Source organism: Myotis nattereri (assembly GCF_964212035.1).
Source record: "Myotis nattereri genome assembly, chromosome: 5".
Classification (NCBI taxonomy): domain Eukaryota; kingdom Metazoa; phylum Chordata; class Mammalia; order Chiroptera; family Vespertilionidae; genus Myotis; species Myotis nattereri.
The window spans coordinates 54,953,625-54,975,924 of record NC_138080.1 but is presented as its reverse complement, the minus strand read 5'-3'; the positions used below and the strand labels follow the sequence as shown (position 1 = coordinate 54,975,924).

General features: G+C 35.7%; 1 protein-coding gene across 5 annotated transcripts in view; it reads right to left on the bottom strand.

The window, feature by feature from the left end:
• LRBA (LPS responsive beige-like anchor protein) overlaps nucleotides 1–22,300 on the bottom strand; it is a gene marked incomplete at its 5' end in the record, with an annotated part of 554,145 nt that overhangs the window by 169,358 nt on the left and 362,487 nt on the right. The gene's annotated exons all lie outside the window — the stretch shown is intronic.

Sequence of the window (22,300 nt, the reverse complement as noted above, 5' to 3'; positions counted from 1 at the left end):
AATTTGGAAGGAGACTAAAAATATAGATTGCAACTTATGGAAAGGAAGCAGAGTAAAATTATAAAACAGCTACTTATAAATACATTTGGGGGCTTCCTAAAGCAGTGGTATCATTTATTTCTTTTCAGGAAATGTATACTGCATTATTTAGTGACTGATTTTTGAGTCATATCATGGAAAATTTTAGGTAAAACTTTAAAAAGAAGGAACACCTGAAAAGATCACATATACAATTCAGTTACATATAATGTGATTTTAATGGACCCAGAATTACTTTTTACATATTTTTAAAAATATATTGAAGTGCATAACTTTTTTAAAAATCACACTTTTAAGGTCACTGTTAAGGCAACAGTCACTCATTCAGAAAGCACAAAGAGTGACTGTATAAGAGGTTAAGTATCATTTTGTCAGCCAGGCTAAACACAAACCTGCAAATGAACTCAGCATAATCTCTCTATGGAGTAGATGGTTGTCAGAGTAACTTGTTACAATTCTTGTCATCCCATGTGACAGATGCAGTAGCTTAGAATGCTTTGCCAACTAAAAGTAATCCTGTCTTTAGTCCTAAGCCACTTTGTCGCTTTGTTATTCACGTTTTCTGGTGGTTTTTTTTGTTTTGTTTTTTTTTAAAGTTCATTTCAAAAGCTTAACTATGAAGGTGTTGAAGAAAAACCAGATGTGGAATTTCTCTACAACAGTACTTCATATAATATTAATAAAGAAAATGAGATGTGTTTGCTATCAAAACCTGGTGAAAACCCATAAAAGCAAATTAAACATTTAAGCTATATCTCTCAAAAGTAAAAACTATAAAAAAGTACAAATAAAACAAAATTCGATTATGACACTGTATTGTAGGGACAAAGATGGAATAAGCAAAGAGAAGAAAAGTAATGAATAGTAAGAATTTTTCCTACAGTCTAAGTTCTACCAGAGCAAAGACTGAATACACTCTATTTCCATTACCTATAACATTATCTGACACGATAGATGTTTGTGAATAATTAAATCAATGAATTAATGGTAGCCTAACTTCCGTATATGGCCCATATTCCTTTTGTTTGAGCCGTATGATATTTAACAAAATTTCAAGCAGTTGAAAGTCCATGAGAAAATGGATATAGAAATTCAGATTTTTTTTTTGTTTTTCAGGAAAAAGTGAAGTTATCTGTCAGATCTAGAATTATATGCCACATGGTGAAACTGGCATGCACTCTCCATTTTTGCAGTTTCCACTCTTTCATTCATTTACTATCATCTCTCTAGTTTCCACTGGCATTTGAGTTTGTCACCCTAGACTTATCAAATTGGAGAAAATCCAATATATGTTCTGTAACACATACTCCCATCTATCCAACAATTACTAGTAAGGAAACTAAACCCAGGCAAGTTCAATACTTAAAACAAAGTCACTTGGGAAGTTAGTGGAAGAGTCTGGAATACTTCCAGGTTTTCAAATCCCAAAGTCCAGAATTTACATAAATAGCACATTGTCACATTTCTAAAAAAGGGTTTTAAATGTCTGTTAAACTAGAACTCAACTCATCAGAAATTATAATAAACTACATTTGTTCTTCCTGCACTTGGGTTACAGGTGAAAGAGGAAAATCAAAAGAAAACAGGGGAGTCTTTCAGCTGTGTGATATGTTAATATCACACACTGGTCTGAAAAGTCCATCTTTTATACCTATAGAGCTATATAATAAGACCTGTTGCTCATGAGGGTGATGTCAGTCATTGCAAGAGCATGGTCATCCAACTAAAGATTTAATTATATTTCAGGATACTCCAATTTTTAACTAAAATAAGTATACTGAAACATTATTATATCAGTTTTCAATGTATTAAAATCATTTTCCAATTAATCAAAAAATTCAATTTATATCCCATTCCATTAAGCAGTATAGTTTTTTTTTTTAAAATCTACTTAAAATACAGCAAGTGGCATGCTCCTAAAAAAATGTTTTTATTACCAAATGTCAAACCTATTCAAAATTACAGAAAATGATATAAGCCCCAGGTACCCACTACTCAACCTTATAAAATCCTAACATTTTGCCACATTATTGCATACATTTAAGAAACTAATAAAGCATTTCAGATAGTATTGAAATTCTCATGTATAACCCTTCCTGATCCCATTTTCCTATTTTGTCAGAGCCAATCACTACCCTGGGTTTGAGGCTTATTGTTCCCATGTAAGTTTTTATACTATTAGTACATGTATATTTGTAAATAACATCCAGCATTTTTTGTACTGTTTTCAAATCTGACAAATGGTGTCATATTGAATATATGACAGTGTGCTTCCAAAGTTAAATATAAGCAGGTCTGTTAATTTTTTAAAACTCTGAGGAAGAGAAATAGGAGGAGAGAAAGAAAATTATTTAAACTTGCCAAAGGTATCAAAAATTGAAAATTTACATACACACAAAAACTATCCTGTCTTCAAAAAAATTAAAATCTATACTTATAATAAAGATAGCTAGCGTTTTAAATAGAAACAAAGACTCTCTTAACTAACAGAATTACTAGCTGAAATGGATACAATAACATTTCTTTAAAGAATTCATTAGGAAAAGGTGCCAGTACTGAAAAGCAGCTGAGGCCTAGCTAAGGAAGAGGTTTATTTCTTATCAGAATAGTATATTCCTGGTCTGAGGCTTCACTTCAAAGTCTCTAGGGTTCAATTAAAACTGGATTAGGTAGAAGCAGACCCTTCTTTGGGACTTTCTGTTCACTGGAACTCCACATCCACTGACAGCACCCTAGACAGAGGTCTAGCCCTCCAATGAATCAGTTGCTATGGAAACCGTATCATTACCATTGCTCTGCAGTTATGACCCCAAGTCCAGAATAGCTTGAAAGCTTAAGCTCACAGCACTGTCTTTAAATGTTTACCACTTTGTTTTAATATTGGGAGTAGTATTATTAGCAGAAAATTCAATTTTCACTTTTTAATAATTTGTTTCAACAAGATAGTTTATTAGTTAAATGTTGAGGTGAGGGAATTAGAGAGGAAAGAACAGTATTTAATTTTAAATACAAACACACATATATACTATTTCTTTACATTGAAAAAAGCTACCATATCTTCTTTAAAATTTATATTTGAAAAAATATGCTATTCTCCCCCACTAATACACACATTTCCTCCTTCTACCCTTCAAATAGGATACTATGAATACATATGAAAACTTCTTCACCCTGTTGCATTTACTGGCTTGAAAGTAAAGCTTTTTTTTTTTTACTTTCCCATTAACCATTCAGTTTGCAAAGCTTATGAATGTATCCAAATAAAAACCTTCATTGATTTTCTCTTCCTTATGAAAGAAGAAAAATAGAAACATGCCTTTATTGCCCAACTGCATGAATATCAGGCATTTTTAAAAGTAGAGTTAAATTAGTCTCTGAAAATAAAGCAGTATTTGTTTCACAAAAGGAAAGAAAAAGGTTTTGTTAAAAAAAAAAAACAAAACAAACAAACAAAAAAAAAAACCTACCACCAATCAATTTTAAATGTGTTAAAGTTCCTTTTGTAAGGCAATTATATTAAAAAGTGATAACATATTTTACCTCAAAAATATTTTGGGAGTGTTATATTTTTATAATATTATCCTTAATGGTAAAAGTTACATTACATATCCTAGTCCCAAATATTAGCCAATATTTGGAGAGGTTTTACTTTCTGATAATTCCGTATTGACTTTTGAACAATCTGATAATAGAAAAACAGATAATATACACCAACAAAATTTAAGTACTTAATTTTCACAACAAAACCATTTCCAGAATAAGGATATATCTAACATCAAGAAAAATGTTTTAAACTCAGTATACAAAATACAAACTAATTATGCCATCAATTAAGTAATAATACCACTACTAGGAAAGTCTAGAAAATATTCATATTCCGTCATATTCCATTTTATAGAATACAATTATAAATCAGTCACAAGAATTATAAGTTAATAAAATAGTATTTAAAATAAAAACCCATGTTGAAAACATTCAATATCAACTCACCACTAAATATATGTGTAAATGTTTTTATTTATAATAATTTTACCAAAGTAATTTTATGCAAGTACTTGAAAGTTACACTACTCTATTATTAACATAGCTTTTAGATTTTTATTGCATACAATTTCCTCTGAAACTTGGTGTCAAAGCAAAGCACTCAATTTTTTCTAGAAACATTGAATTCTACTTGGTTTAGAATTTACTTCATCACTAACCATTTGACTTTTAGTTTTAAGTTTTCAGATATAAGAATAAAACTTAAAGGTCCTTTTTAAATATAAAAATGACATTTAGTTTACTGTGATGTATGACACAGTTTACTGTGATGTAAACTGCAACATGGTAATTTTGTTATTAAGTATATTATCAGCATACTTTGGAAAAAAAACTCAGAATGATGCTAACAAAAATATGGAAGTTACAAATACAACAGAAAATTAACTTTTAAATTATGAGTAATTTTTTTTCATCTCTATAGTAAATTTCCTCCTTCTGCTTACTAGTACTATGATGCAGTACAGTATTCTCCTTAGTATTTTCATTGGTGACAAATTCAATTAAACATATTCATTACTCTAATGTTTTACTTGGCAGTTTCGTCACTATGAAAAATAAAAAATATAGAAATAAAATGCTATGTGACCTCTGTATTGATTGGGCTAAAATGGTTTTAGCCTGGGTGTGGATGATGGGGCAGCTGGGAGGGACAAGTGGGGAGCATACAAACACATACACTCTTATGTTTTCTCTTCCAATTACTGAGGGAGATGATAAAACCACAGCAAATGATGTATCAGCTCATTTTATCTTATCGCTTTGGGGCTAGGTGACAATGAAGTTCATATTTCACTGGCTCCCATTGAAGATTGTGAAAATTACTTGCCCTCATGACCTGAAATTTCACTACAAGACAGAAATTTCTCTTCTGCAAAGTAATGCAATTTTTCAGATGTCAACCTTTAGCCCAGCTTTAAAAATTAATTTCATTTATATTAACCAATGATATTGATATTTTCACAGAACGTTCTTTGATACATGAAGCACTGACTGGCAAATTGATGTTGCTCTCGATGGGCAAGACTATTTTATTTTAAGCTGCTATGGCAGACAGATTTATGGCAAACTGAAATTCCCATTTCATAATTTAATATTTGTGCTGGAGTGATGCACCTTTAAGCCTTTGGCCTGTAAATAATTCACAATCTTTAGTTAGTTCTGTTTTATTTTCAATATTCTTCCGCTAAAAAATAATTTACATTATAAATGATGTAGCATAAAAGCAATCATTTATTGAACATTTAATATGTATCATAATGAGTCAAAAGCCAAATATGGTCATGAAGAAGCAGAACAAAGAAGGTATTTATCAATCATCCTACTAATTTTTAATTTCGTTTATTTTTAAGAAACTATATCTGCAGTCTGAATACTTTTTTTAAAAGAAGAATCAAAAATAAACCACAAAAGAATATTCAAGAACAATATTAAGGACCATGACTGCATCTTACTTTATTTTTCATAGTAGTACATGAAGTAAAAAGCTAGGTATTAAATTTTCAGAAAAAGAGTAGATTGAACTTAGATAACTATCTAAATTAAAATAGAAATATATGGGTTTGGAGGTACCTTTTATTATATAAACATAATGAAACAAAGTAACCAAGTCAACTTTATCATAAAGTATGAACACCCATCTGATTTTAGCATAAGTGATAAAGGAATTACCTTTTATCTGCAGAAAAAAACCTCAATGTTTTGAGGTAATAAAAGTGTTACTAAAAGATATAGTCTGGTGCCTTAGCAAGTTTTTATTACCTTTATCCAGTAAAGAGTTTTGTCTAATTAAAAAAAAATGCCTTGATAAGATAATTACACCAATACTCTTTCATTTTATTAATATGGTAAGTTAAGCATAAACATGCATAAATTTATGTATTAATCTATATTCTTAAAATAAGAGAAAGGCTAAAACATTTCCTTACATTAGCTAATTTCCCCCCCCCAAAATGGTTTAACACTTATGCCTAACTTTGTATTTATATCTATATTTAAGTTTTCCTTACAGGTATGATATGGGGAAAACAGTAATATAAATGATAATTTATTTTTTTAAATATATTTTTATTGATTTCAGAGAGGAAGGAAGAGGGAGAGATAGAAACATCAATGATGAGAGAGAATCACTGATTGGCTGCCTCCCTGCATGCCCCCTACTGGGGATTGAGCCTGCAACCCAGGCATGTGCCCTGACTGGGAACTGAACTGTAACCTCCTGGTTCATAAGTCAACACTCAAACACTGAGCTACACTGGCTGGGCAATAATTTTTCTATTTTGCTTGGAAAGATTCCTAATCACTTTTCAAAAACGTATATCAGTAACATGCTATTGTCATTGAAACCAAGTTATGAAGTATTTTTGCCTATTATTTCACAAGCTGACTCTCTGAAGTTGAGCTTTCTACTCCTTAACAAAGAGTTGGATTTAAGTCAGCACTAATAAAAACTGTCTAATTTTAAATATATTAGATTGCTTTATAATATATACTGTTAAAACAAAAATGAGCACTATCTTTCTTCTCAATGCAAATTCTTACCTTATGAATTCAATCTCAGCCTCAGATTGTTATCAAAAATCCTGCCTAGATATATGAACCAAAGCTTCAAGTTAGAGTAGTATCAGCCTGTAGCTAAACTACTTACCTCTTTGTAGCAGATATAATATGATTGGAATTTTCTCTGGTGAAATAATTTACATTATAAATGATGTAGCATAAAAGCAATCATTTATTGAACATTTAATATGTATCATAATGAGTCAAAAGCCAAATATGGTCATGAAGAAGCAGAACAAAGAAGGTGAGTAAGCTATTTAAGCTAAATAAAGAGTGTTTCTTCAAGAAATGTGCTTTTGTTCTTCAAACATAGCAGAGTACAGAAGTAAAAAACAAAATGCAAGTTTGTATAGTGAACAGCCTTGGAAGAGACAGATAATGTCTCCCTTAATGCCAAGGGCAGGTTTGTTTATTGCCCAGTATAATAAAGATAATGACACTTTCCGGAGCTAAGGCCAGATTTTACTGCCCAGTGTACACATTTAGGGTTCTTGAAGATTGACATTGCTCAACTAGGATGTAAACTCACTGGGGTACACAGTATCTATCTGGGTCTCTTATCTCAATCTGCTCAGATTGCATACAAAATAGCACAGACTGTATGGCTTGAACTACAGAAATATATTTCTCACAGTCCTGGAAACTGAGAAGTCCAAGGCCAAGGTGCTAGCAGATCTGGTTCCTGAGAGAACCCTCTTCCTGGCTCGTAGATCTCTGCCTTCTCACAGTATCCTCTAGTGGAGAGAGGGGGAGATCTTTCTTCCTCTTTTTACAAGAACAGTCTGATTGGATTCGGGTGCCAAGCTCATGACCTCATAAAACCTTAATTATCTCCTAAAGACCCTATCTCCATATATAGTCACAATGGGGGTTAGAGTTTCAACATATGAAGGGGGGGAGGGACATAATTCTGTCCATAGCACCCCTCTTAGTCACCTCATAATTGTGCTATAAGAAAGATCTTTGTCTCTGGCCCGGGAGTCTCATATCTTCATCGGTGAACTTTTGGCAAAACAAACTGTTAGCTTGCAGTAACTAACTATTCATCTGTGGTCAGGGACACTTGCTGCTGCAACTCTTCAATAGAGCAAGTAGTTTTCATTGGCCCGCGGCATTTTCCATGTGTGCATTCCCTAGTTCAAACCAAAACACGGGTATTCATAATACTATCAATAGGTTGATGAGGCAGAGAAAGGACATGTCAACGTTGTATAAACAGGATTTAAGTTCTTCCAGTCTGCTTGCATTCTATCCTAAGTATATTAACTTAGTTCATCTCACTTCCCTTTCTTTTCATTGTGTGCTTTAAACTGATTTAATAAGTCATGTGATTTGAGAATCTTAATTTATAACATATTTGCTGGCTACTATCATTATAGCAAGGTAATTTCTCTCAGAACAGGTTCACAGCTAATCTTTACCTAACCTTAAATTACAAAAATTACTATAGGACAAAGGCAAAAAAATTTGAAGCTCCATAATTCAGTTATAGTCAGCCCCACTTTAATACCAAAAACTTAAATAAGAGTCTAAAAAAGGAAACTTGATGGGCAATGCCATCACTAAATAAAAATAAAGAACTTCTAAATAAGCCATAAACTAATAAAACCTAGCAATGATGTATAAAAATAGTATTTACCAAGAAATGTATATACTGCTAATGAAAACATGAAATCTAAAACCCCTTTGGAAAGTAATCTTATATTATTTATCAAAAATTAAAATAGCCATATTTTTCATACTGACAAAACAAAAATGGAAAATAAGACTGTAAAATCCAATGCATGTTATTAGAAAAATGGTTGAAAAAGTGTGATATGTCTTCTTCATTCACTGAAAAGGATGAAAAAAGCTACTTCAGCTGCCTTGGGTGATATCCACCATCAATATATAGAAGAGTGAGAAAAGCAACACACCAAGAAATGTGTACTGCAGGGTTTCATTTTTCTAAATCAATGAAAAAAGCCGAAACAACACATAAGTGTCTATGAAAATGGAGAGAAATATGAATGGATACACACTAGATTGTTAATATATCAGTTAAGTATGAGAGAAGAGGATCTGGGTAGCAGATGGGAATTGAACCTGCAACCCAGGTACATGACCTTGACCAGAAATCAAACCTTCGAACATTCGGTACACAGGCTGACACTCTAACCACTGAGAAACAGCGGCCAGGGCTATAGTTTCCATTTTTGTATTGAGGTTCCCTATATTTTCATGTTTTGCATTAAATTTTGAGTATATTTATAATAGTATTTTTCCATATTAATCTTTTATTTTCTTCTTTTACTTATTTTTACCATTAACTAAACTCTAGATTTTATTTGGATTTTACAAATCTCTCAATTAATGTCCTCCTTCTATTCTAGGATCCATTAAGAAATACCAGAAAGAATTTACTTTTCAAGTCTCCTCAGTCTTCTCTGTGTGTGACAGTTTCTCAGTATTGCCTCGCTTTTCATAACTTTAATAATCTTGAAGAATACTGGCTGGGAAAGTCTATAGACTGTTCCTAATCTGGGTTTGTCTATTTTTCTGAGGATTAGAATGGGGTTATAGGTTTTCATTAGGAAAACAACAGAGTGAAGTGCCTCTATACTCATTTCGTATGAAGTAGTTATATGATACCCACCAAATATCACTAGTAATGGTAACATTCATCACATGGTTAAAGTAACATCTGCAAATTTACTATTGCCCTAGCCAGTTTGGTTCACTTGATAGAGTGTCGGCCTGTAGATCAAATGGTCTGAGGTACAATTCCAGTCAAGGGCACATATCTTGGTTGCAGGCTCCTCCTCGGCCAGGGCCTTGGTAGGAGCTTATGCAGGAGGCAACCAATCTATGTGTTTCTCTCACATAGATATTTCTGTCTTTCCCTCTCTCTTCCACTCTCTATAAAAATCAAAGAAAAAAATATCCTCAGGTGAGGAATAAAAAGTAATAATCTATATATATAAAAGCCTAAGTGACCAAATGGCCAGTTGCTATGACATGCATTGACCACCAGGGGACAGATGCTCAATGCAGGAGCTGTCCCCTGGTGGTCAGTGTGCTCCCACAACCAACATTCTGTGCCCCCTCCCCCCGCCGGCCAACCTCCTGCAGTCCCAAACAGCCCCAATCACTGGCCAGGCCAAGGGACCCCACCTGTGCACGAATTCGTGCACCAGGCCTCTAGTAATAAATAAAGTTACTATTATTTGCTTCCCTTACTCTATTCTTTGGAAGTTGTCACTACTCTAGCGACAACTTCCCCCCAGAGCAGCGGTTCTCAACCTGTGGGTCGCGACCCCTTTGGGGGTCGAACAACCCTTTCACAGGGGTCGCCTAAGACCATCGGAAAACACATATATAATTACATATCGTTTTTGTGATTAATCACTATGCTTTAATTATGTTCAATTTTTAACAATGAACTTGGGGGTCACCACAACATGAGGAACTATATTAAAGGGTCGCGGCATTAGGAAGGTTGAGAACCACTGCCCTAGAGGGGAGTGGGTAAAGTGAAATTAAGGTCCATCCTCTAGAATGGAGAGATTATAAATATAAAATACAATATATATTAAAAATATATTTTTAAATTCCATAACCTCTATCACTTCTGTGACTCTTGCTATTGAGTGATTTTCTCCTAGAATCACATTTATCTGCTTGCTGGCATTTCAAGTAACTTTTTGTATATTGAATAATAATATTCATATCCATAAGGACTCACAATTATTTTCCTTAGGTTTTTTTGTCTTCCATCAGAGAGAAGTCAAGTTTGTTCTAGCAGACAGCTAATTTACTTGTGGATCAGATTATTCCTTTTCAGGGTTGTTTCAAGCTTTGTTAAGACAAGTATACAGTGGTATTTATTACCCCAGGACAGAGCAGAGCAGTTACCTATAAGCACTTCATATACTTAGTCATAAAATGGGGTAACTGGAGCAGGATAATAGTAGCATAGATTGATTTTACCTTACAGTTGGATCACTAGCAATCCATACTACTTTCCTTCCCAACACCACTTTACCCCAAAGCAAACGATTATAATCCATACTTTTCCTCACAGCAATTAAACCACAGGCATCTTCCACTGTTTATTTCAACACAATTTTACCTCAATAAACATGAAGGGAGGACTGGGCAGGGTGCGGTATGCTCAGGCTAATTGTGAATTCAAAAGTTTCTAAGGAATAACCAAGATCAACACACATAAACACTGATTTCACTGTGCTCTACTCAATGGAAAAATAAACCAACCCAAAAGCACAATTCAGGTATTTTGTATGTTTATCAGTAATATGGACTTTGCTTCTTAAACTTAGTATTACATTTACTAAGGGCTTCTATAGTTGTAGGTATACATTTCACTCATGAAGAAATACAGTAAGCAGCATTATAAGAAAAAAGAAAAAAATGTTGAGTTTTGTATTTAGGCTAAGGGCAGATAATCCCTACAACCCACAAACGTGATATATTTCAAAACCCAGTCCACACACTAGCAATTAGTCCCATTGAAACAATGTTATAAATATTGGTTAGATTCCTAGGTTCGCTCACAAAGTGCTATTCTGCCCCCAGAATAACCGAATCATATAAAAACTCCGAATTCTAATCATCCAAGGCCAAAAGACCTCTTAGCTTCTTCCCATCTCAACCCCAGAACCTCAGAGAAACAATCATTTTTATAGAAGTTACTAATTCAAAGTGTCTAAATAGAGAGTAGTCTGTATATATATTGAGATTTGTTCAGAAAGTTCAAGATCTCTTTAATGTTGTCCAATTATACAGGTTCAATTCTATTAAGGACAAACTTCTTTTTAAATAGGTTTAAAAATTTGTATTACTGAAAATGGATGTATACCCAATTTTTTCTCTTAATGTTTTTATGTAATGTATCAGCTAAAGTGAGCCTCGGAAGGCATTTTTCATGTTCTACATACTGGAAAACTGCACAAAATATTATTTTATGCTGTTCCTTAGGCAGCAGATGACATACTCTGACTTTTTATTTTTTTCCTTCTAAGAGAACACATTTTGGTTTCATATATTTTCAGTTATGTTCTTTTTTCATAGTCCAAAAGATTCATTACTTTGATGACCATTTATCAGAGTTTCAAGTTCAATCTATAATACCCATTGAGATAGCAAATAATTCAGCCTCAGTGACTGTGTGTGTGAAAATGGGCTGTGTCCTAGATAAATGGCCTACCTGCCTCTGACATAGATTAGGTCATCATTCAAACTAACCACATAGCTCCACAACCAATACTAGGAAACACAGGTTCACTTTAGCTGATGTTTCTGTTTTCCTGTAGCTTCTTCCTTTTAGATAGTTACAATGTCATCAAAACATTATGGCATAGGTTTGAACAACCAAGATTCAGAAATATAATGATAAAGATATTTCCTATGTTATGCAAACCACCAACTGTTCAATATATACCTATATCTGACTTCTCTTTTACACTAGGACATCCTCTAAATCTCTGGTATTTCAATCTGAATAGAAGTATGTAAACCATAGTATTCTAAGGTGGCAGACAACAAAAGCCATTACAAGCAAACATCTCTTTTCATATTCAAATAAGCTTTATTTTATCCTCTCAAATTTCTGACCTCTTTTCTCTTACTGCTTATCTTGCTATTAGAAGAAAGAAGCAAACCAATTAGAGAGAGAGACTGGCTGCCTAGAAAGCTACTTATAGAGTAAAATTACCTTGGTAAATGCAACAGAGTCCAGAGTTTCACTAATCTTACATATTCAAAAATAGAAACAAAACAAGATTCAAATAAATGAGAGCATGACTGAACAGGTGAACCATATCAATAACTATCTGTTACGTGAGAAATACAATTCCTATTTTTGTAAAATACTTTTACTTGGGGTTTCAGTTACTTGTAGCCAAGTGTTTTCATATCTATTAACTTAACCTCAAAGAAATCAGTAGAAAGGCATAAAAAGGCATCCATCCAAATAAGCAAAGGACTATTGAAAGGAAGACAGAGGCAAAGAGATCTCAATAGCATTATAGAAGACACACAGATACATACCTGTGGTCATTATTTTAGCAAAAGGAACCAGTCACAACCTAAACAGTCACCAAGAGGACTGATAAGAAGTCACCTAATTCATTCTGCAGACCTTTAAGGTTCTCAGTACTAAAGTTCTACTGTAGAGTAGGGGTAAGGGGAAGAGATCAACCAAAGGACTTGTATGCACGCATATAAGCCTAACCAATGGACACAGACACCAGGGCGGTGAGGGCATGATTGGGGGGTGGGAGTGGGGGGGCAATGGAGGATAAGGACACATATGTAATACCTTGATCAATAAAGAAAAAAAAACAACTGTTAAATAAAAAAAGAAAAAAAAATGTCTAAAGACTAGCTGGATTCCAAAACTCTCTCCATCAAGCTGAAGAGCTAGTTCACTCTTTTTCTCTCCTGTCTCCTTCCTAATGGGAAACCTGAGACTGATTTGCTGGTAACTTAGGGACCCCAGGAGCAGTGGAAAATAGGGACAAGGTGCATGGCCTAAACAAAGCACGAAGAAGTCAACAGACTTCCCACTCCTCCCTACTTATTCTCATTATGCTTCCTCTACTCTATCCCTACACAGCCTTCTGAAGGTAAAAGAAGAATCCTCCGTGGGACTTTCCTATTAAAGTCTGCATGCAACACTATTTTGTATTAGTTTTAGGTGTATAGCACAGCAGATAGACATTCAGATAGGTTAAAAAGAAACACGAAGGATTTTTATTTGGAAAAACCGAATGGTCTGCCTAAAAAAGCATTCTGATGCTGATACTTGACTGGATCCGTGAATAGACAGGAGGGCTCACAGGCTGCCAACAATATAGAAAAAAACCAAGAAACATACCTATCTATAAATACAGAGCTTCCAATTAGGTCTGAAAGGGCTGCATGTGACAGCCAAGCAATTTGTGAGAAGGCTCCAACATGACAAAAATCAAAACAGAAAAAGAAAAGAAAAAAGAACTCGAAGAGAGAAAGAAAATACAGAGATCAGAATGAAACTTAAAAAAACAACACAAAAAACTAACAGAAGATCTTACAAATATATTAACCTAGGTTGGATGCTAGCCCTCCACCCCCAAAAAGAACAAAGCAAAATAAAAGAACTCTTTACAATTAAATTTTTAAGTTAAAAAAATAACAACTTCCATGAAAAGACTAAGAGATAATGTTGAGAAAAATGTCACAGAAATAGAAGAGGAGAGAGGGAGAGAGAGAGAGAGAGAGAGAGAGAGAGAGAGAGAGAGAGAGAGAGAGAGAGAGAGAGAATACACAGAAATTAAAGATGAATCCAGAGAAGGGAAAAAAAAAATTCAGAACTAAAGGTCACAGAGTCTACCTAGTGGCCAGTACAATGAATGAAATAAGATCCACATTAAGGCAGAGATTCCAAAGTAGCAAATATCCTAAAGTGAAAGATGAGCCATGCCTAAAAGGCAAACCATCTGGGATGCTGGAGCAGAAAATGAAAGACAACAAAATGTGCTAGGAAATGCTGTTTATTCTCAGCACCATCCCTGTTCCCCTAAGCTCTATCCTGTATAGTAGGAACTGGAAACTTATAAACTGTATTTCCTCAATCCCTTGCCAGCAGATTTTAGTGTAGAGCCCACAGTGAAAACATTTGCAAAAGGTTTAGATGGCAGAAGAAACGTATAAACCATTGATCTCAGTAGTAGTTGTGGTTCACCTGCAATTCCTGTACTTCCACGTTCTTAAAAACCATAAGCGGTTTTCCACTGGTTATGTTAGCCTCTATTCCAACTAATACATCCCTTGCTGACTTGGGAAAACTTAAGGTAAATATAAAGAAGTGATAGATCATTTGATGACAATTATTTACATAGTGTTCAATAATGACCATTATTTGCATAGTCACTACAAATACACATTGACTTGTGACTTAAGGTTGTGATGTAGTTATATACAGAGAATAGGGATAGGGGAAATCGTTTGTGAGGAATATGATAGAAGGACATATTTTCAATTTCCATACAAACGAAGCCTTTAATATTTAAAGTTGGTAATTTTAAAAATAGCAACATAAGTCCATACTTTGTAAAAAGGCAGTTAGGTTACCTTAGAGCAGTGGGTCAAAGCATGGGGCAGAGGACTGCTTTTAGGTAATAAAAAGTCTTCCAGCAACGTTAGATATTTTAGACAGATAATGTCTTACTTTCTTAAAAGTAAAAAGGAAAGGAAAACAATGTAAATAAGAAAGAACAAAGTTTTAAAACAAACACAAAATATAGTTGAGCAAGACATTAATCCTTCCAACGTACAATCAGATGGCCACACTGCTGGGATTTGAATTCAAGAATAAGATAACACTGGGGAAAATGACAGTAACTCTAATTATTTAAAACTGAATCTTGTCTGACTGGCGTGGCTCAGCTGTTGAGCATCAACCTATGAACCAGGAGATCACGGTTTGATTCCCTGTCAGGGCACGTGCCCGGGTTGTGGGTTCAATCCCCAGTGTCGGGTGTGCAGGAGGCAGCCAATCAATGATTCTCTCTCATCATTGATGTTTCTGTCTCTCTCTCCCTCTCCTTTCCTCTCTGAAATCAATAAAAACATATAAAAAATAAAACTGAATCTTGATATGCCTCTATTCCAAGCCAATCATACAAGTTTTGTTTCCTCAAAGTACTATCTTACCTGAAATTATCTTGTTCATCTATTTACTTATTATTTTTCTTCCTCATACCTATGGAATGGAAGCTACATAGGAGCAAGGACTTTGGTACTCAGTAGGATATCCACAGAGTTAAGAATAGATTCAGGCACTCAATACATATTTGCTGAATGACTAATTTATCCTTATAATCAAACACAATTTTTTTGGCCTTTATTTCATAACTCTTCATTTTCCAAATTTTTTGCAACTCAATCCCACTTTGCTAACTTCCCAGAAACACCATGTCTCCTTGCCTTTCCAACTACATCTTTGCTTCTAGGCCTTTGCACTCACCATTCCCTCTATCTGGGACATTCTTTCCTAGACAGCCACGTGGCTTTTCCCCTCAATTCATTCAGGTTTCTTCTGAAACAGCACCTCACTACAGTCATTGCTACTTTATTTTTCTCTTTGGTGATTATTAGTGATTGACAGACATATTTATTTCTATGCCTATCCCCACCAAACTATAAGCTCAATGAGAGAAGTATGTTGTCCATATTTCTTTACTGGTACAGTCTCAAAAATTAAAATAAAGCTCCTGGCCATAGTAGGCACTCAACAAATTTTGTTGAATGAGTGGATGGTCATAATCTGAATTAATACTGTTATGAAATCAACCTCCACAAAACTACTTAGTCTTTCTGAAGTCTTTTTTTAAAGTATCAATAATAAATACAAAACTAAGGAGACTGGCACAGTGACACTCCATGCTTAGCTGTAACTGCAATCCAAGAGAAGGTCTTATGTTCAGATTCTAGTGATTAAAGACATCACACAGGGACCCAAAATACACACTTTCTAGCTTTTGGATGTGAGAAATTCAGCTGCCTGATAGATCTCTACTACCATGAGCACCAAAGAAACCTAAATGCAAATTCATGCATGTCTGATTCAATGTATCTTACTAGCTTTAGTTCTGTCTTCTAGCCACAACCTTTAGTTTTCCACAGTTTAATGAAAACTGCATGATAAACTCTACTTTTCGTATGGTGTGCTCGAACCCATCTTATGAGTACTGTCATTATCACCTCCTTCTTAGAGCTTGATTGATCACTCTTTTTCCTTATATTCATTAATCTCATCACCTTATCTTTTATACCACTTCATTTTAGCAGAAAGGTAATAATAAAACCCTCATCCATTATCCTTTTACTCATCTAGTCAAGCGGAAATGGTTAATAACATGCTACAAATTGAACTTCAATCACCTCATTTTCTCCTTTGTTGAATACACATTAAAATATATTCCAAAAGTGCAATTTGTTTTACAGGAGAATTTGTGTTATATTGCTACAGACAACTAAAATTAAGTGTTTCTCAGTTCAGTTATTAAATATATCCAAGTGCTCTTTTATCGATAATACTAAAACATTAACTCATTTTATTAGGGTATAATAATACAAGAGTCTTATCTCTCAGAACACAAAGACATCTAGACTACCTAATAGTATGTGTTATATGATGTGTCATTTATCTTCAAGAAAAAATTACTAGTGATGATTTATGAATTGGTACATTATTACAGATGAAATTGCTCTCTATTTTTAAAAGTTAATTTGTTTACATGCAGCCTTATCTTCTAATGTAAGCCCTATTAGTGAAGAAGTCTATAACTGTCATATAAAACAGAAGGAATGGGTATATACATAAAATAGAAAGGCATAATGATTTAAGATTTTAAAACTAGCCTTTTGAATGGAATACATTTAATATATAATTAGACTATGGTTTTCAAAAGAGAAAAGAAACAATGACAACTAAAATCATACAACATTTTTATATACATTACCACAAGCACTTGTACTGAGTTCTAACAGTCCTATAACTATTAGGGGGAAAATAGCTATCGTATTGTGGAGAAAAGATTTTCTACTAAGTTAAGTAGGTGTCACCCATCTATTTGTAAATGAGCATGCTCACCAATTGACTAAAAACTGGACTTACAGAAAATATTAGAAAACAACTAGATAATCAAGACTCGGTTAATATTATCTTCCTATCATCCTAAAAATATGTTCTGACTCTAGGAAGGAATTTAGCAAATGACTTAATATCAATATTTTGAGCTCCTAAACTATACCACTTGTTGAGAATAATGCTCATGATTATTATGGAAAAGAAAACTTGTAATATACATGTAAACCTATTTTCTTATACTGTTCTTTTAAAAAAATGTGTTTCTTTTATCCATTAAAATGACTCTAAAATATAAAAAATAATAATTATGAAATTATTAAATTTTATAGCATTGTATACTCAATCTTTTGGTATTGCAGAATCAAGAATAGGTATCAGTTTTTGTTTACACATATTTAAGACTTTTTAGAACATCATCCAGTCCCTATGAATAAGCTTACTCTCCTTTTGCATGTTTTACATTTCTTGTGTTAGTGGAGGGTTTTTAAGATACTTTTCATGTTAGGTATGAATTACAAGTCATAATTACACTAGGTTTTCCACAAACAGTCCTTATTTTCTGTAAACTACACAAAATAATATTATTATAGGTTAAAATTGTTAAATACTTCTTTCCTACAAAGAACCTATGAGAATATATTTTAGTTTATATTATATGTATATATTGAAAATATATTTTTCTTTTTAAAAAGGACATATTAACATTTTAATACTATTTAGCATGTAAAAATTGGAAAGGAGTCAATAAGTAAGCCCAAGTATGCAAAAGTATTAATTTCAATCTATAAACATCACTGAATAATATCAGATACCACTGCCTATAAGCAAATGACTTCATCTATTTAATGAGTCAGGAAAATCAGCTACTACAGCCCTAGCCAAAAGGCTCAGCAGATAGAGCATCAGCCTGAAGACCAAAGGGTCCCAGGTTCGATTCAGGTCAAGGACACGAACTTCCATTGCAGGCTCCTATAAGAGGCAACCAATGAATGTGTTTCTCTCACATTGATATTTCTGTCTTTCCCTCTCCCATTCTCTCTAAAAATCAATTAAAAAATATCCTCAGATGTGGATAAAAAAATCAGCTACTACATGAGGACTCCAGCAAAGATGCAAAGGTTTGGCTCCAGTGCTGACAGAATTGGTGTGATAGAACTGTGACAAACTGATGAAAGCCCATTTCTCCTTAAAATCAACATTTCATGTAATTAATAGCCAATAGCAAAATGTGGTAATTTAAAAACATTTTTATTTATATACTTTACATTTTAATGTGTTTTTGTATTTGAACATAATGATTTCAGTTTTTTATATTCCTGACCTTTCTCTCAGTTTATCAATATCTTTAGTGCTTAGTCATTTCTCTAAATTTTCTCCTCTGTTGGTTCTCTTTCTACATTGAAATATACATGCAATGTAAGCATTCAAACAAGAACAAATTTTAATGACTGTTTTTGCAAACAGTATTCCCAACTTATCGGTTAAGAGAAAAACACATTATTTAAAGTTTTCTTGTTAGCTGGGTAATGCTTTGCCCCACAACATGGAGAACTATTTACTTTTAAAACAATGGTAAGAATATTCTAAATTGAAGATAGAAATTACCTTTTAACATTCTATATTTTCCTATGTTATTGTTTCCTAAGTAATCTGAAAGACAGTGAGAAAGACATTTTATAGCATAAAATACTTTCACTCTTAAGACAAAATGCTAGTGTTACACCCCCAGAGCTGGTGTGGGTAAGAGCAGCTTTACATGTTAATAGTGGGCCAGGAGATAGTATGTCTCCTTGTGTTCCAAGATGAGATACCATCACCTATGTCACAGCTTAAAAAAAAATATGTGTTTTAATCTAATTAAGCATTGACATTTAACTTGCAGTTTATAGGAATTACAGAGAATAGAAGTACAAGCTAAATAATCCTATCTAATAAAAGAGAAACATGGTAATTAGCATACGTCCGCTACCCTTCCCATTGGCTAATCAGAGAGATATGTAAATTAACTGCCAGCCAAGATGGCGGCCGGCAGCCAGGAAGCTTGAAGCTAACATGAGGCTTGCTTGCTACAGTGATGGAGGAAACCAACGTTCCCCGCCTGCCTTGCCGGCCTCTGAGCTTGCAGTTTGAAAAATTGTTACAAATATAGAAACTAAACAAAACCCCAGAAACCTGCTTTCAGCCCGCCGGGATCTCAGAGCTGGAGTTGATACAGTATTTCGATTATAGAACCCAAACAAACCAGATATCTGCTTTCAGCAGCAGAGGCCTCAGAGCTGGAGCCAGAGCTAAAGCTGGACCAGAATAAAAAAGAAAAAAGAAAAAAAGGAGCAGTTGGGAGCTTCAGTCACCCGCCAGCCTGAAAACAGCCCTCAGCCCCTCACCCAGACTGGCCAGGTACCCCAGTGGGGACCCCCACCGTGAAGGGTGTGTGCTCAGCTTCAGACAGCCAACAGCCCCTCATCCAGGCTGGCTAGGCACCCCAGTGGGGACCCCCACCCTGAAGGGTGTGTGACCAGCTGCAAACAGCCATCATCCCCTCACTCAGGTTGGCCAGGCACCCCAGTGGGGACCCCCACCCTGAAGGGTGTGAGACCAGCTGCAAACAGCCATCATCCCCTCACCCAGGCTGGCCAGGCACCCCAGTGGGGACCCCCAACCTGATCCAGGACACCCTTCAGTGCAAACCAGCCGGCCCCCACCCATGCACCAGGCCTCTATCCTATATAGTAAAAGGGTAATATGCCTCCCAGCACCAGGATCAGCGGAGCCGCGAGGCCTCCCAGCACCGGGATCAGCGGAGCTGCGAGGCCTCCCAGCACCGGGATCAGTGTGACATGGGGCAGCGCCCAAACCCCCTGATCGCCCTTCAGCTCTGTGTGTGACAGGGGGCGGGGCCACAACCTCCCTATCCGCCCTGCTCTGTTCGTGACAGGGGAAGGTGCCCCAACCCCCTGATCAGCCCTGCTCTGTGCCTGATAGGGGGTAGCTCCCCAACGCCCTGTGGCTCTGTGTGTGACAGGGTGCGGCGCCCCAACCCCCTGATCGGCCCTGCTCTGTATGTGACAGGGTGTGGCTCCCCAAAGCCCGCCCCCCCCCCCCCCCCCCCGCTACGGGCCCTGCTCTGTGTGTGACGGGGTAGAGCCATAACCTCCCGATCGGCCCTGCCCTGAGTGTGAGAGTGGCAGCGCCCCAACCCCCTGGTCGGCCCTGCTCTGTGGGTGATAGAGGGCGGCACCCCAACTACCCAATCGGCCCTGCTCTGAGCCCGACCAGGGGCTGCACCTAAGGATTGGGCCTGCCCTCTGCCACCCGGGAGCAGGCCTAAGCCAGCAGGGCGTTATCTCCCGAGGGGTCCCAGACTGCGAGAGGGCACAGGCCGGGCTGAGGGGCCCCCTCTCACCCCCGAGTGCACAAATTTTTGTGCACCGGGCCTCTAGTCTTCTATATAATAAAAGCCTAAGCAACCGTTATGGTGGAATGACTGGAACGACTGGTCGCTATGATGTGCACTGACCACCAGGGGCAGACGATCAACGCAGGAGCTGCCCCCTGGTGGTCAGTGTGCTCCCACAGGGGGATCCCCAGTCAGCAAGAAGCTGGGCTCACGGCTGGTGAGCGCAGTGGTGGTGGCGGGAGCCTCTCTGTCCTCCGCAGCAGTGCTAAAGAGCAGCAAGCCCAGCAGTAAGGAGCCTGCCGCTGAGGAACAGCGAGCCAAGTGGTAAGGAGTGAGCAGGCAGGCGGTAAGGAGTGAGGGGTCCCAGACTGCGAGAGGGCGCATGCCAGACTGAGGGACCCCTCCCCACCCCAGTGCACGCATTTTGTACACCAGGCCTCTAGTTAATATATATAAGAAGGTAAAGAGATAAATTCAGAGGGTGAGACATTCTACAAGACAAATAGTCTAGTCTCTTCAAGTGAGTGTCATGAATAAAGGATTTTTTTAGAATAAAAAAGACCTATGGGACAAAATAAGACAATAAAAAAAAAACCCAGTCCTGGATCAAATCCTGTTTTGGGCCACCAAATAATAAGGAATATTTTTAGGAGACAAGACAATACATTTAATGTACTTTAGGAATAATATTAAGTAATATTATGAATTTTGTTAGGTAATAATAATATTTTGGTCTATGTAGAAAATTATGTTATCCTAGAGAAACAACAAAGTATTTAGAGAAACAAAAAAGATAGCTGGTTATCCAAGTTACTTTGAAATTATTTGGCATTTTCACTGTGGTAGTGAGGGTTCTGGGGCTGGTAATGTTCACTTCCTGTCCTGGTTGCTGGTTTCATGGGTCTGTCCAGTCTACAAAAGTCAGCAACTTGTACAAACTCTGTGCACTTTTTCTACATCATGTAATTCAATAAAAAGCCTGAAATTCATCATTATTAAAAAAATAGTGAATTTATTTTAAAATGCATGGACTCTGAAACAGTCTGCCTAGGTTTAAATTTTGGCTCTACCATGTACTACACATCTGACCTTGAGTATGTTACTAATATCTCTATTTCTTCATCTGTAAAATGTTAGCCATAAATAATTATTCTTTTACATCAATAACTCCATTTCTAAAGTAACTTCTGTTTTTCAATTTAGACTACTTTTATTATTCATTTCAAAACACAATTCTAATTCCTGATATCTAATATTTGGAAACATTCTGAAATAAATATAGTACAGGAGTTTTGAACTGAAATAAATGCCTTTAGTTTTTTAAAGTTGAAAGAAAATTCACAGTATTAACTTAGTTTTAATTCTCACATGCATATTAAGTGATAGGTCTGCTCTAGATAGTTACTTGGAAATGGTACTGATTGTACAGTGCAACTCTAGTTCAAAGTAACATGCCAGAATAGTATACATTAACTTGGCCTGAACCCCACTCAATATGGGAAGTAGTCTAGAGGACAGAAACTGATATGCATCTATACTGTAGAATCACAAGTGGAAGTGAGGAAGATATCTCTAAGAAGACTATTCAAAATATTTCATCACTACTGGAACTGTGTATATTTATCAGAAAT